Source organism: Lissotriton vulgaris, chromosome 3_1 (assembly GCF_964263255.1).
Source record: "Lissotriton vulgaris chromosome 3_1, aLisVul1.2, whole genome shotgun sequence".
Lineage (NCBI taxonomy): Eukaryota > Metazoa > Chordata > Amphibia > Caudata > Salamandridae > Lissotriton > Lissotriton vulgaris.
In genome coordinates this window covers 766726589-766741634 of record NC_141689.1, presented here as the reverse complement: position 1 = coordinate 766741634, position 15046 = coordinate 766726589, and the positions used below count along the sequence as shown (strand labels likewise).

The window sequence follows — 15046 nt, the reverse complement described above, 5'->3', positions numbered from 1 at the left end:
CCTAAAAATACCCCTTTACCCATGAACTGAAAACTGACCCTGAACCCTAAAAATACCCCTTTACCCATGAACTGAAAACTGACCCTGAACCCTAAAAATACCCCTTTATCCAAAAACTGAAAACTGACCCTGAACCCTAAAAATACCCCTTTACCCAAAAACTGAAAACTGACCCTGAACCCTAAAAATACCCCTTTACCCAAAAACTGAAAACTGACCCTAAACACTCAAAATACCCCTTTACCCAAGAACTGAAAACTGACCCTGAACCCTAAAAAAAACCCTTTACCCAAAAACCCAAAACTGACCCTGTACACTAAAAATACCCCTTTACCCAAAACCCCAAAAATGACCCTGAACCCTAAAAATACTCCTTAACCCAAAGTTAAATAATATTATTTAATTAGCAATTAATAATTAATTAACAATAACAATAAAGTGAATATATTAGCACATAAGCTGTAATTAATATAATTTAATAATTAATATCATTTTCCCCCAATTAATTAATTAACAGTAACTAAAAATTATATATATAAATAAATTACTCTAATTAATGTAATTAACTAATAATATTATTTAATTACCAATTAATTACTAATTTAAAATATGTACAAAATTATATTAATTAATTAACTAATTAATATTAATTATTTGCCAATTAATTAGTTATAAATATTTAAAAACATATATTAATTAATTAATTATTATTAAATTACTCCCCACCCTATTCCCCTATAAACCCACATCCCGCTACAGAAAATATATATCAATTAATCAATTAATTATTTCCCAATTAATCAATATTAATTAGCAAATAATTATAATTAATTAATTAATCGTACTAATTATTAATTAATTTACCATAATTAAATTACTTCCCACCCTATTCCCCTATAAACCCACAACCCGCTCCGGTACTAAAACATCAAATTTCCTTATAAATTTATATATTATTATAGAAAATGTATACACATATAATAGTAATTATTTTAAATACTTAAATTAAACATATAACACATACATAATAAAAAACTATAAAATAATACAAATATCGATATTAGTGTCATCGAAATTATTAACATCGATATATATGCTATCGATATTACTAACTTTGATATTACTTACATCGATATTAAGTATTTCGATATTACTTACCTTGGGTCGATATTCTGTCCTACGATATTCTTGCCTTCGATATTATGCTCCTTCGATATTTCAGACTCGATATTATGGTAGGTCGATATTTCCAACTCGATATTTTGACTGTCTACCAGCCTGGGCACAGATAGTGAGACGTGCCCGCAAAAGCACTAGAAACGCTCGCTTCCAGCTAGTGCATTTTTTCATACTTCATAGAGCGTACTTGACCCCAGGGAAAGTCCGGAAATATTTTGGAGTACAGGAAGCGGTATGCCCAAGATGTTCTAAGGAGGCCGTAGAATTAAATCACATGCTTTGGACTTGCCCGGGGCTGTGAGATTATTGGAGGACAATAGGAGAAGTTTTGAACGAGGCGACGGGGAGACAGATACAGTTTGATATGGCTGTCGGGGTTCTTACACTGGTTCCCGCATGCCCCCAAGCACAGGAATACCAGCAAATTCATTGATATGGGCCTTATACTAGCCAAACGAGAGATTACTAGGCATTGGAAGGCAAGGGCTGGTCCATCGTATAGACGTTGGATGAGCGAATTCCTGAAATGGGCCACGTGTGAAAGCACCCTTAGATATCAGATGGCACGCAGACGAAGCGATGACAGGGCATTAGCAGCAGCATCGGCGTGGGAGGTACTAGCACAGACCATGAGAGATCTGGAGGTACAGGACGAAGAAGAGGAGTTGGACATTGACAGAGAGCCCAGACAGCACACCCAGGACACACAATACTCCACAACGTCTAACACTCCTATTTTATGACACCAGAATTAGACTGAGATATTCTGCGAAGTGGTGGGACTGTGGGAGGGGGGAGGGACGAGGAACCATTTTAGGGGTAGCAAGAGACAACATTGGGCACATCGGGACCCCTAGCGACCGCTGTAGGGTGCACCACCGACACATAACGCATACCGCCTTCAGCTTACTAAGGGGCTTCCCGGCATGACAAAGAATAATGACACCTGACATAGAGAGGGGTGGGAATTGACAGGTACAATTGCCGGATGTGAGATCTGCAAGATTATGATCGGGGAGGGACTACTGAAGACATAAGACGGCATCAAGTAAATCTGATTGTTTCTTTTAGCTGCCTATTGGATTGGGATTTAGGGGGAGGGGGGGACTTCTGTTCGGGGGTTGTTTCAAAAAGGGAATAAGAGAAAAGCAGACTCGAGATGCTCCTACTAGCTGGGTGTTATGATCTAATCTTGAATATCCTTTCTTTGTTCTGACCTACGCCGCCCGACCTCCGGGATGTGGGCAATAGGGCTGTGTAAAGATTGCAATAGACGATTAATGCGACATACCCACTAGATAGGGGGGGAGAGCAATGTTGTAATGTTTGACAGATATACTAACTGCAATAAAACCATATTTAAAAAAAAAATCATTGAACTGACAATGAACAGCTAACCACAGCTATACCTTACACAGGCATAAGGTAAAAGATACAACTACATTTTAAGGTTTATCCTAAATTTGAAAAATACTGATTCCCAGCATAATTCATTCATTCATTTAATCTTTATTTCGGCTCATTCGGACATAAAAGATGCATAAGCCACAACAATACATTTTGCACAGTGGATAGAACATACCAATGGGAAGCAGAAAATATACAGTTCAACAAAAAGTACAATAAAATATCCAGATTAAAATAGGCATAATAACTAAAAGAAAAGCAGATGTTTTTACAAATACCACCACTAGCCAGGATCAGGGCAACCTAACTTAATGCAATTTACACCCATTTAAAGTCTACAGATCAAGAGCCAAATTTTTACGGGTATAACTAGCACTCAATAGGAATCTGCTGACACAAAACACTGTAAGGCGTCCAGTGTCTGTTTTAACAATCCTATATGCTTCCAGGTATGATCGTATACCTAAGGCTTTACACAAGGGTTTAATCCATTTTCTCCTCGCTAGTTCGTAGACAGTACAGAAGAACAATGTGTGGCTGTCATCCTCTCTTTGATTTAATTGACATGTACAGTTTGCACTTTTTGATTGCCCTGTGGACTTATCCCATCTTGCTAGTACTGATTTTGTTTTAAGTATACCATAACTAAATTTTAAGTACATGCTTTTTGCTAGGGGTGGTTGAATCTCATTTAAAAAGTCTTCAAAAAGTGGAGAGTCCTTAAAATCAAGAAAGCTACGTGTAATCGATCCACATGAGTGATCATTTTGGTAATTGTGTGTTATATAAAACCAAAATCTTGCCTTGACCAGAATCTTACATCTTTGTCTCAAACACGCTGGATCGTCCCAGAAGTGGGCAAGGCCTATCCGATGAAACCAATTTTTAACATGCTTAAGCCAAGGGTTGGTAATATAAACATCAAGGTTCTTAACTTCTAAGATTCCTTGTCTATAATCTACAAGTTCGAGAGTACTCCAGAGTCTGACCCAGAACAAGAGTGGCCTAAGTAATGCAATGTGGTCTGTTCTTTTCATGTTTAAGTCCATAAATAATGGTACAAGTGGAGTACGTTTGGGCAATCTCAAAAGCCTTCTATAAAAGATGTTTTCACTAATCGTAAAGATGTTACCTGCATTTATACCCCAGATTTCTGCTCCATATAAAGCACCAGATTGGGCCTTAAATTTGAAAACTTCTAGTGCTTGTGAAATGGACTTGCTTAGACTTGCCCCATGTCGCTTTATAATAGGTAAAGTACTCTGATTGAATATAGTTTTACTTTTTTCAATTTGCGTTCTCCATGAGGTAGTTGAATCTAGGGAAAGACCCAAATACGAGAAGTTTGTAACCAGTTCAAGCCTTTGGCTATTTAGAAAGAATTGCCCTTTAAATGATTTGTGGGGATTTATGGACATACATTTGTTTTTTTTCGTATTTATTTCTAGTCCTTTTGAATCGCAGTACATTTTAAAGGAGTTTAAAAGTGTTTGTAGACCCATGGGCGTTTGCGAAATCAAGATTGTGTCGTCCGCGAATAGGAGTGAGGGGACCCTCACACCATTCAGTTTTGGGGAATCATTATTGCATTTATCTAAGTAATCTGGGATGTCGTTGACGAATAGGGAAAAAAGTGTAGGGGCCAACACACATCTTTGGCGGACTCCCCGTCTGATAGGTATGGGTTCTGCTAGTTCCCCTTTTGGGCCCCAACGTACTCTTGCAAAGTTATTATCATGTAATCGTCTAATCTGCTGGAGTATACAAGTTGGTAAATCCAGTGCAAGCAAACAGTCCCATAAACGATCCCGCAAAACTAAATCAAAAGCTGCCCTAAGGTCAACAAAAGCTACATAATGTGTCCTTTTAATAAAAAAACATATTTCCCAGCATAATGAAGGGTCAAAGACTTTCAAAGTTGGGCTGTAACTACATAGAAGGCTTGATCTCTGCTCTGCACACATTCTGATACTGGAACATGAACCAGGGCCATGACAGCAGACCTCAGAGCCCTACTAGTGGCACCTGAATATTTCATCCAATAGTTCTGGAGATTTCTCCCAAAGGTCCTATATACGATGTATAGAACTTTAATTCCACCTTTTCAATATCAGCAGCTGGTGCAAGAATCCAAGCATGCTGGAAATGTCTTCCCATTTATTAAGATCAATCACAAGTCAATCAGCATCATCCTGTATAGGCTGCAGATGCCCGACTATCTCACATACCATTGTCACATTTGAGTCTCATCTGGCCTTGACCATGGTAATATGGAACTGGAAGCTCACAATGGGAGAATTCACAGCAGAACTTTTAGATGGTAAGACAAGTGCTGGCTAACTCTAGGGCTGGTGCCTGTAAAGTAAGGCTGAAAAAAAAAATTAACCCTAGGCTCGGCACAAATTCTGCTGGAGTGAGTTGAGTCCCAAATGACTTGGGCTAGGAGAGGATGGTCCAGCTTTAAATAGCTGTGGAAGTTAGGAACAGGATTTAATTTAAGTAAGTTGGCATCTGTAGTGTCCGGCTAGACACGTTCTAGTGTTCTGCCTGTTGTACCCCATACTTTACACCCACCCACTACAGGCGTCACCGGTCAGGTAACCCTGCAAATCAAAGGGGCCGGGTGCACTTTCCCTGGGCCAGTTACAAAACCCAATCATTGTGTCTGTGTGGTCCTTCCGCCCAGCATGTAGGCCTAGGGCCCAAGACACCACAGCATCTACACACTTTGGCCAGGGAGGAAATCATGAAAGCTGGGTGATCTACTTCCTCCAGGGTATTACACTGTCTGGCCATCTCGAACATAAGCTCTGTATCGTTAGCATAAACAAAAACCCTCACAGCCAATGTAGTTGGGGTTGGCCTGGCCAATTTAGACGTATAGTGTTGCAATCAGTCTCCCTTAGAAATGTGATCGGATGTGTAGATTTAAGCAGCATTTCCATAGCCACATTAGCTGCAGGACATCTTTAGGGTGATGTAAAAAACAGAAGATGGATATCTATGGGAAGCCGTTCATGTCAAAATTACAGATCCCCATATAAGACACCTCCTGCAATGCATGGAGTGCTGCAAAATAAATTTGAGACACACCAGAATGAATATAACATATGTCTAAATAAAAACTAAACATGGCAGAGTGAATATACTCCCTAGTGGACAGCAGGAATAACACACACTCTGAATTGGATAAAAGGTATGTCGATATGTATAGCAACAACGCTGAAAGAAATATGACTGTTGCTGAAAAGAATACAACAAGAAATCAAGTGAATATAAATCGTATTGAAATTATATAGACTCATGCTGAAATGAATAAACTAACACTGACCTGAATATGACACATGCTCAAAAGAATACAAGGTACGTTGAAATAATTATGACTAGTGTCAAAATTAATATAACTAAAAATGAACTGAATATGACACGTTAATATAAATATGATTGCAGTTGAAATGAATGTGGTGCACATTAAAATGGATATGGCCCTCACTGAAATTAATATGAGAAGCTTTAAACTGAACACAATATCCATTGAAATCGATGAAACATGGCAGAATAAATATTCTACCTATTGGAGAATGTGAATAACGCACTTTGAATTGGATAAAAAATAAACTGAGATGTTTAACAACTAGCTGAAAGGAATATGACTGTTGTTGAAAAGAATACAAGAACTCAAGTAAATATAAACCTTATTGAAGTGATATAGACTGATGCTGAAATGAGTATAACCCTCATTGAAACAAATATGGTACATATTAAATTGAATTTAACATGCTTTAAAATGACTGTGACACACATGAAGTGAATGTCAGACATACATCAATTAATATAAGCCATTTCAAAATTAATATGACACATGTTCAAATGAATATAAGATCATTTGAAATAAATATGACACAAAAACTAATTTATAAAAGATTTTTTAAAATTAACATTACTGAATGGTTTAAATATGACAAATATCGAAATTGATATAAATAATAGTGAAGTAAATAATACTCCTCTCGAAATGAATATGGGCTCCACTGAAATTGGATACGAATCACATTGTGTTTCATACTGCATGAACTGGAAAAGAGGGTGAGTGAATTGGATATGGTGAATTGTGTATAACATGCACTGAAAAGCACATGACATTATCAGCCAATCACAGAGAAGTTCAAGGCAAGCTCAGGAAGAAGAGAGGTTGTGGACTGGAGGAGCACATTGAATGAGCAGGCCCCCGTGCCTAGCGGAGGGGCGCCCTTTGTAGCGCCACGGGGCTGAGCCGCCTCCGGGGTTTGGCCCTGAGAAGAGGGGCAGGATAAAGAAGGGCTGGACAGACTGATGTCAGTAGGAAGAAATGAAACTTAGCAGCTTATTTAAGAGTGGGCTCTGGGAGTTTCGTTCTCTTTGTCTCCTCGGACCACAGCAGGGCCACAGGAGCGTCGTCGAGGTGTGTGGCAGGCTGGGTTGGAGGGGGCCTTGACGTAGTGTAATAATAGGTTAAATATGTTAATTGCTTATAAATGTTAGTTACTAATAGAGGCGTTTAGTGTTAGGGGGGCGCTGGTTCCCGCGCCTGGTTCTCTGGAAGTTGCTTCAGCCATTTTGTAACCGGGTGGCTGTAAGGGGATCCGCGGCATTATTCGAGCAGGACAGCTCGTTAATTTTACCGGTCGCGGGTTTTTGGTTATTTCTCATGTTGTTTGTAGGTGTGTGGTGCAGTGGTCGCCCACCACAAGAGGCATGACGGAATGGCGGTCCGGTCGTCCCTTCCGGTCGCACAGAGGGCTCCAAGTATGAGTGAGGTTCCGCCGGGGCTCTCCCTCCGCTGATGAAAGAATGAAGAAAAGTCACGAAGTACTTGGAAAGTATTTATCTTCATTTGGTGGCAGACATAACATTAGTGTGTTGGCTACGGGCAGAGTGACTCAGTAACCGGAGGGTGGAAAGAGGCCAACGGTGTAATTGGAACACACGGGCTTTAGGTACACCGCATGTTGTATGTCAGCGGCGGGCAGAGCGGTTTGTATCCCTGCGTTCCGGAGTGTATATTGGCTAATGGGGCTCAATTCGCTTTATTTTAATGGTCGCAGGCCTTTAGTTTGACCTCATGCCCGTGTTCCCGGGTACATATTTCTTACAGAGGCACAGCTCGTTTTTAATTTTCCTGGCCACGTGCTTTTGGTAGACTGTGTATGGTGGGTTGGTTGCAGGCAGATCGGTGAGTAGCGCTGCTTCCTTGAGGGTATATTTGTTATGGGGGCATTAATGTTTGCAGGTGTTGGTGTCGTGTTGCATGCACTTTTACCGTTTTGAAGGTGCGCTTTTCGACATATGCATCGGGTGCATAAGTGCTACACTTTGCCTGTAGTGATCTGTGCAGTTTCATATATTCACGTGTGCTTTACAAACACAACACAGGCTATGTTATATCGTGAATTTTGAGGAGTTGTGGCAAGTGGTTGTGTGTTTCTCCGAGAGTGCTTCTGTTTGGGGGTGTGTTAGCAAACGCTTATTGTTTTAGGAGTTGTTTTACTGGTATGGGTGGTTGTTACTGATTTATGTCTTTAACAGGGCCTATGAACTGTGGCCCCTAATGAGATGGGGCGGCAAATTCTACAATTGGCGCAATTACCGTCTGCCCTCAGTTTGAGAGTCTTTCTATCTCTACTTTCGGCAGACCGAAACTAACACATTCAAATAGCACACATGCCTTGTTGGTAAAGGCAGGATTGGGCGTGAAGGCACGAATTGGGAAACATGTGATATTTGCCTGTAGTTGGGCAGTCGGAAAGGCAATGTGTATCCCGGCCTTAAACATGCAGTATTTCATGAGGTGAACCGCTGGAGAGGGTTAGGAGCTAGGGGGCTATGAGGCAAACGAAACTCAAGCGCGGTAATGCAGGTTACTCCATACTTGATGTGATTTAGCGTCTAGGAAGGCATTTGCAAAATTGGGCTACTGCTTACATAGATTGTGCGCCATCGAATTGTGTGGACTTCAATTGACCTTTAGGTTTTGAGCATGAGTTGGTACACTTTCATTGGTTTCTTTCACCAATTCAGCGCTACAACGCAGCCGATTCAGAGCTTACTCTAGGTTATTCTACGACTGAGCAAGGGGAGCTTAAAAGGGAGTAAAATACACTTGTTTGCCAGGAGCGAGCGGAAAGGTTCAGTCATATATTTATTTTAGTAATGGGTTTGGCGATTTCTTAATACACACGTAACGGTTTGCAAAGTTTTGTTTTCACTCCCAGTGCCTGTTGGGCATGTGCATTAAATAGCTGGCAGGCCCGAACGGCAACCAGCAAGGAGTTGGAGGAGTCCGGGTTATGTGTGGTAACGGTTAACAGTTGGTATGTATGTATGTTTATATTATGTTGGATTAAAGCATTCCACTATTAGTAAAACTGGGTACTTAATTCCTCCTGGGATTGCATTTCTTACAGTTCGTGCTACTTAAAGGTTCATAAAAGCTTCAAAACTGGAAGGTGCATAATTTGCAAACACAATACATGTCTTTCAAACGCTAACCACGTTAAATCCTTATAGTACGGAAAACGGACGTTAAGAAATAGCATTTTCATCAATAAGTATTTGTCTCTCATCAATGAAGACAGTATAAACACGATTTGGAATTCACTGGAGTCAATTTCACTTCATTCTAATACCGCTAGCAGGTCTTATGTAGTTTATACACAGTGTAATTGGTTAGTGATTCAATGTAGGCTGCTAGGTACAAGGAACTATTAAATCGTTGCTGTTTCATGTTGGGATTTCCCATGGATACGGCAGGTACCAGTACGACTCGCACATCAGCTGCACTCTCCATATGGTTAAGCAGTCAAGGACCTTAACTATACTGCAGCAGTAATGGTTCAGTTTTGTTGTTTTTCATGGCGCATGTTATCATGTGATGCGGATAGGCTAGCTGCTCTGTCAAGCATGCCTTATTTGTTTTATTCAGTATCAATTTCAAGCAAATGCAGGGTATAATTTATTTTCTCCAAGGGTACGTGGGACCTCGGGGAGCGATCTCACTGCTGTACTCTAAGGGCAGCTGTTGGTGCAGTGAGCAAAAATAACAATACAGTGGGCCGGTGTAGTCCAGGTAAATTTTGCACAGAGATGCAGGTGTGTATGTGTATATATGTGGAGATATATCTATGTGTGTGTGTGTATATATATATATATATATATATATATATATGTATGTATATGTATATATAGCGTGTGGTTTATTTCGAGTGGAAAGCGGGACAAAGGCCAATAACCAATGCTACATTCCATTGCCAGTCTCAGCCAGCAATAACAGTATCTATCTGGGTTGTTCGTTAAGCAAGTTTCTGCATAGGACTTACCTCATGGACAGTATTAACCTTAGTATCAGATTAGGGTTCCTGGTTTCAGCTGCTAGCTTTTAAGCCAATGCTTTAACAAACTAATATGCTAGGGTGAATTGGAACTGGTGCTCATGTAACTCGCGCCACATACTTCATTCCCATGTTCAGAGCGTGGCTTAGCAAGGGTGCAAGCACCGCAAGCTTCTCGCATATATATGTGTATATATGTATATCCATACTAATATAATAAAGAGAGAGCCCAAGCCTTTGAGGCGGGTAATCTCAGGAACCACAGCACCAATCACAACACCCAATTCAGCGTTGGAAAGGGCAGTTGCAGCAGAAGGACATAGGCTATGCAGACGCCCACCATATACATTTAAAAGGTAAAAGAACCGTGCCAGCAAAGTAGTCCCTTGTGGGCGTGACTGTGTTGTGCTGTGGGCGTGACAAATGCTGGGGGCGTGTGGTACGTTCCGCCCTTCATGCCATGTCTCATATCGTGTGCTGTGGGCGTGTGCTGGGGCGTGGGTGTGTGCGGGGTGTGGGATTACGGAGGAAAAAAAGCAAGCATTATGCCCGATATTTCATTGTTTATTTCTTCCCAGGTTCTGTACATTCCAGCTCCGGGTGTCCACCCTGCTCCCTTTAAATACCTCTGCACCCCATAATTATAACCCACCCTTACTCCTAAAAATACCCCAACACCCTTAAACACTAACCCATCTTAACCCTATGAATATACCCTGTACCCCAAAACCCAAACCTATCCCTAAGCCCTAAAAATACCCCTGTACCCCAAAACCAGCCCTGAACCCTATAAATACCGCTGTACCCCAAACCTACCCCTCAACCCTAAAATACCCCTGTACCCCAAAACGCCAAACCTAGCCCTGAACCCTTAAAATACCCCTGTACCCCAAAACCCAAGCCTAGCACTGAACCCTAAAAATACCCTAGTACCCCCAAACCTAGCCCTGAACCATAAAATAACCCTGTACCCCAAAACCCAAACCTACCCCTAAACCCTAAAATACCCCTGTACCCCCAAACCTAACCTTGATCCATAAAAATAACACTGTACCCCAAAACCCAAACCTACCCCATAACCCTTAAATACCCCTGTACCCCAAAACCCAAACCTAGCCCTGAACCCTAAAAATACCCCTGTACCCCAAAACCCAAACCTAGCTGGGAACCCTTAAAATACCCCCGTACCCCAAAACCCAAACCTACCCCTGAACCCTAAAAATACCCCTGTGCCCCAAACCTAGCACTGAACCATAAAAATAACCCTATACCCCAAAACCCAAACCTAGCCCTGAACACTAATACCCCTGTACCCCAAACCCCATACCTATCCCTAAACCCTAAAACTACCCCTGTACCCCATAACACAAAACTATGAACCCCTAAAATACCCAAACACCTCAAAACATATACCTCAGTATCCCAAAACATATATCCCTATACCCATACTTACCTTATCCAAACATAAAAAAAACATGCTTTTACCATTCATGCATTTACAACGAATTTCATTGTAAATATATGCATGGTAAAAGCATATAAAATGTAATGCCATGCGTTATAATTGCATTGCGGAGTCATGGTACTTTTGTAATGAAAGTATGCAGAGTGATGGTATGTGGAAAGAAAGTTGCGGAATAATGGCTGTTAACCCTCCCCCGGTAAGTACATTGGTGGCACGGCGGCCCACATCTCCAGCAACATACTCATATTTTTTCACCACCGATTTTAAAAATGCACAGGTCTCTCTCATTGATGGCCAGCACCGTCATACACTTTTAGACGCAGTATGTGAGACTTTTGCTGTGGTTAACTTAATAGAAAAGCACGTGCAGTTAAGTTTTTATCTGACAATACATCTTTCCAAACCCTGCCAGGTTAACACCATAACTGACAAGCATTTACAATGCAATGGTTTTGCCTTTGTTAAAGTTAGAGCTATTGGCATTGCTCTTGACATTATTTTTATTTGTTTTTTTTAACATAAATAAATGGCATTGTCATTTACAATGCCACTAGCTTTATCTATCGCAAATGACACACAAACACACACAGAGCCCCCCCACACACACCCCCACACAGAGCCCCCCACACACAGCCACTTAGAGCCCCCCACACACACAGAGCCCCCCACACACACAGCTACACAGAGCCCCCCACACACACAGCCACACAAAGCTTCCTACACACACAGCCACACAGAGCCCTCCACACACACCCACACAGCACAAGCAGGCAACAGGGGCACACGGAGGCGCAAGCAGGCAACAGGGGCACACAGAGGCACAAGCAGGCAACAGGGGCACACAGAGGCACAAGCAGGCAACAGGGGCACACAGAGGCACAAGCAGGCAACAGGGGCACACAGAGGCACAAGCAGGCAACAGGGGCACACAGAGGCACAAGCAGGCAACAGGGGCACACAGGGGCACGAAAACGGAGGCACAAGCAGGCAACAGGATTTACAAAAAGGGGGTGGTGATGAACAGAGTGTCTGAGTTAAACAGACCACTCTTACCCAGTCCAAAGATCAGGGCTTGATCCATCACCGTTATTTATCTCACTGCCCCATCCCAGCTCAGAACCTGGCTATATGCAAATCAGTCTGTCCCTGGCCCAGTGTATCATGGGAACAGGGCAGACTAAACTACCAAGCCAATTCTTCACCAGAAAGGAGACAAGCTACCGGGGACCGGTTTCTGGCATTTCAGCCTTCTTCGGCCCGGCTTGCTTGAATCCTGATGGAGCAGTGAGAAAGGGACTCATGTCTGAGTATACCCTGCCACACCTATAGTGGCCAAAAACGATTTACAAAAAGGGGGTGGTGATGAACAGAGTGTCTGAGTTAAACAGACCACTCTTACCCAGTCCAAAGATCAGGGCTTGATCCATCACCGTTATTTATCTCACTGCCCCATCCCAGCTCAGAACCTGGCTATATGCAAATCAGTCTGTCCCTGGCCCAGTGTATCATGGGAACAGGGCAGACTAAACTACCAAGCCAATTCTTCACCAGAAAGGAGACAAGCTACCGGGGACCGGTTTCTGGCATTTCAGCCTTCTTCGGCCCGGCTTGCTTGAATCCTGATGGAGCAGTGAGAAAGGGACTCATGTCTGAGTATACCCTGCCACACCTATAGTGGCCAAAAACGATTTACAAAAAGGGGCAACAGGGGCACGAAAACGGAGGCACAAGCAGGCAACAGGGGCACGAAAACGGAGGCACAAGCAGGCAACAGGGGCACGAAAAACGGAGGCACAAGCAGGCAACAGGGGCACGAAAACGGAGGCACAAGCAGGCAACAGGGGCACGAAAACGGAGGCACAAGCAGGCAACAGGGGCACACGGAGGCACAAGCAGGCAACAGGGGCACACGGAGGCACAAGCAGGCAACAGGGGCACACGGAGGCACAAGCAGGCAATAGGGGCACACGAAGGCACAAGCAGGCAACAGGGGCACACGGAAGCACAAGCAGGCAACAGGGGCACACGGAAGCACAAGCAGGCAACAGGGGCACAAACAGGCACAAGCAGGCAACAGGGGCACGAAAACTGAGGCACAAGCAGGCGACAGGGGCACAAGGAGGCACCAGCAGGCGACAGGGGCACACGGAGGCACAAGCAGGCAACAGGGGCACACGGAGGTACAAGCAGGCAACAGGGTCATGAAAACAAGCACAAGCAGGCAAAAGGGTCACAAGCATGAATTATAATTTAGACGGGGCTGAAGTGGAGAACGGTCAGTAGGGAAGTAGTGCGGTTGGTGCAGTGGTACCAGGCCGAAAGGTGAGAGGGGCTGTCTGCACCCCAGTTTGGACAATTTCCACTACCTAACAGGGATTGGTGGGAGGGGGGGCGTACTTCTTGCTTGCTTTAGGGCTGTTACTTCGGGGACGCAGTGCACGCTCCTGCCTGCTGCCGCCGAGACACGACAACAGGCAGGGAGAGGACAGGCTGGGAGAGGGCAGGGAGGAGACAGGCTGGGAGAGGGCAGGCTGGGAGAGCGTTTTTTCGAACCTAGTGGAACTTATTATATTAACAATACAATGTCGAAAGATTGTCTTAAAACCTGCAGGATTCACATGTATACACCACAGGTTATATGGTGCTGTTTGAGTATGGGGCATATCATAATACAGTTATTGTAAAAGGACTGTAACTTTCAGGGAACAGAAGGATCTCTGCAGCATACTTATTAACCCACTAAACTTTTATAAAATCTAAATCTATGACCTATGGTTACAGACTATGCTCTACGGCAGCATATTAATGTACTGGCCTGTTTTATGATTCAGATCTGTGACAACTGAGTGCACAGATCTCGACAGCAAATATATTAACCACCACCACAGTTGTCTTATCAGTATTAGACCCTGAAACGTGGTGACTCATGGGTAGCAGGACCTGGATCACCCCAAACTAGATAAAAATAATTAGATGAGCCAAACAGACTGACCATCAATTTTTTTCTTGTTGTCAGTTTGTTTGTGGCAAGGTTTGGAGAAAAAAAATAATGGACAGGTTGACGGTCATTCACTCCTATCTGCTCCGTGCTGCTCCTCAACGCACCTGTCACGCCCCCCAAATTAGTGTTCCTCGTAGTAAATATTTTCTAGCCCCTCCTTCTATCGCTTGCTCTCTCTCTCCTTCTCAGTTATCCGCTTTTTCTCTGCTTATCCCTTAATATTGGGGACATTTATATACCGCGACTAGACAGAGTCGTCTGAGGAGCATAGCAAAGAGCTTGCCGTAGACTTACACTATGCAACGTTATCATCTTTATTCAGTTCCAAGACCATAAAAGCATAAAAATAAAACAAATATACAATCCATCGTCTCAGAAATGTTCTAGATTCCATTGCAGTGGATAAGCACCAACTCACAACCGGTCATGTTAGGAAAGAACAGGCCTTCGTCGATATTAAAGTGCAAAACTGCATTGTGTAAATTTAATATTTTGGGAGTAAGTATAAAAACTGCCTTACACAATAAAATGTACAGAAATTATAAAGTGCATAGTGCATTATAAAACATACCCTGTGCCACATGTTAGTTTGAAGGGGAGTGGGTAGTGGGTGTTGTGTTTTTCTGG

At 42.7% G+C, this 15046-nt stretch overlaps 1 protein-coding gene across 1 annotated transcript in view; it reads right to left on the bottom strand.

The window, feature by feature from the left end:
* Positions 1 to 15046, bottom strand: part of LOC147727013 (zinc finger protein 474-like) — a 230988-nt gene that overhangs the window by 116302 nt on the left and 99640 nt on the right. The gene's annotated exons all lie outside the window — the stretch shown is intronic.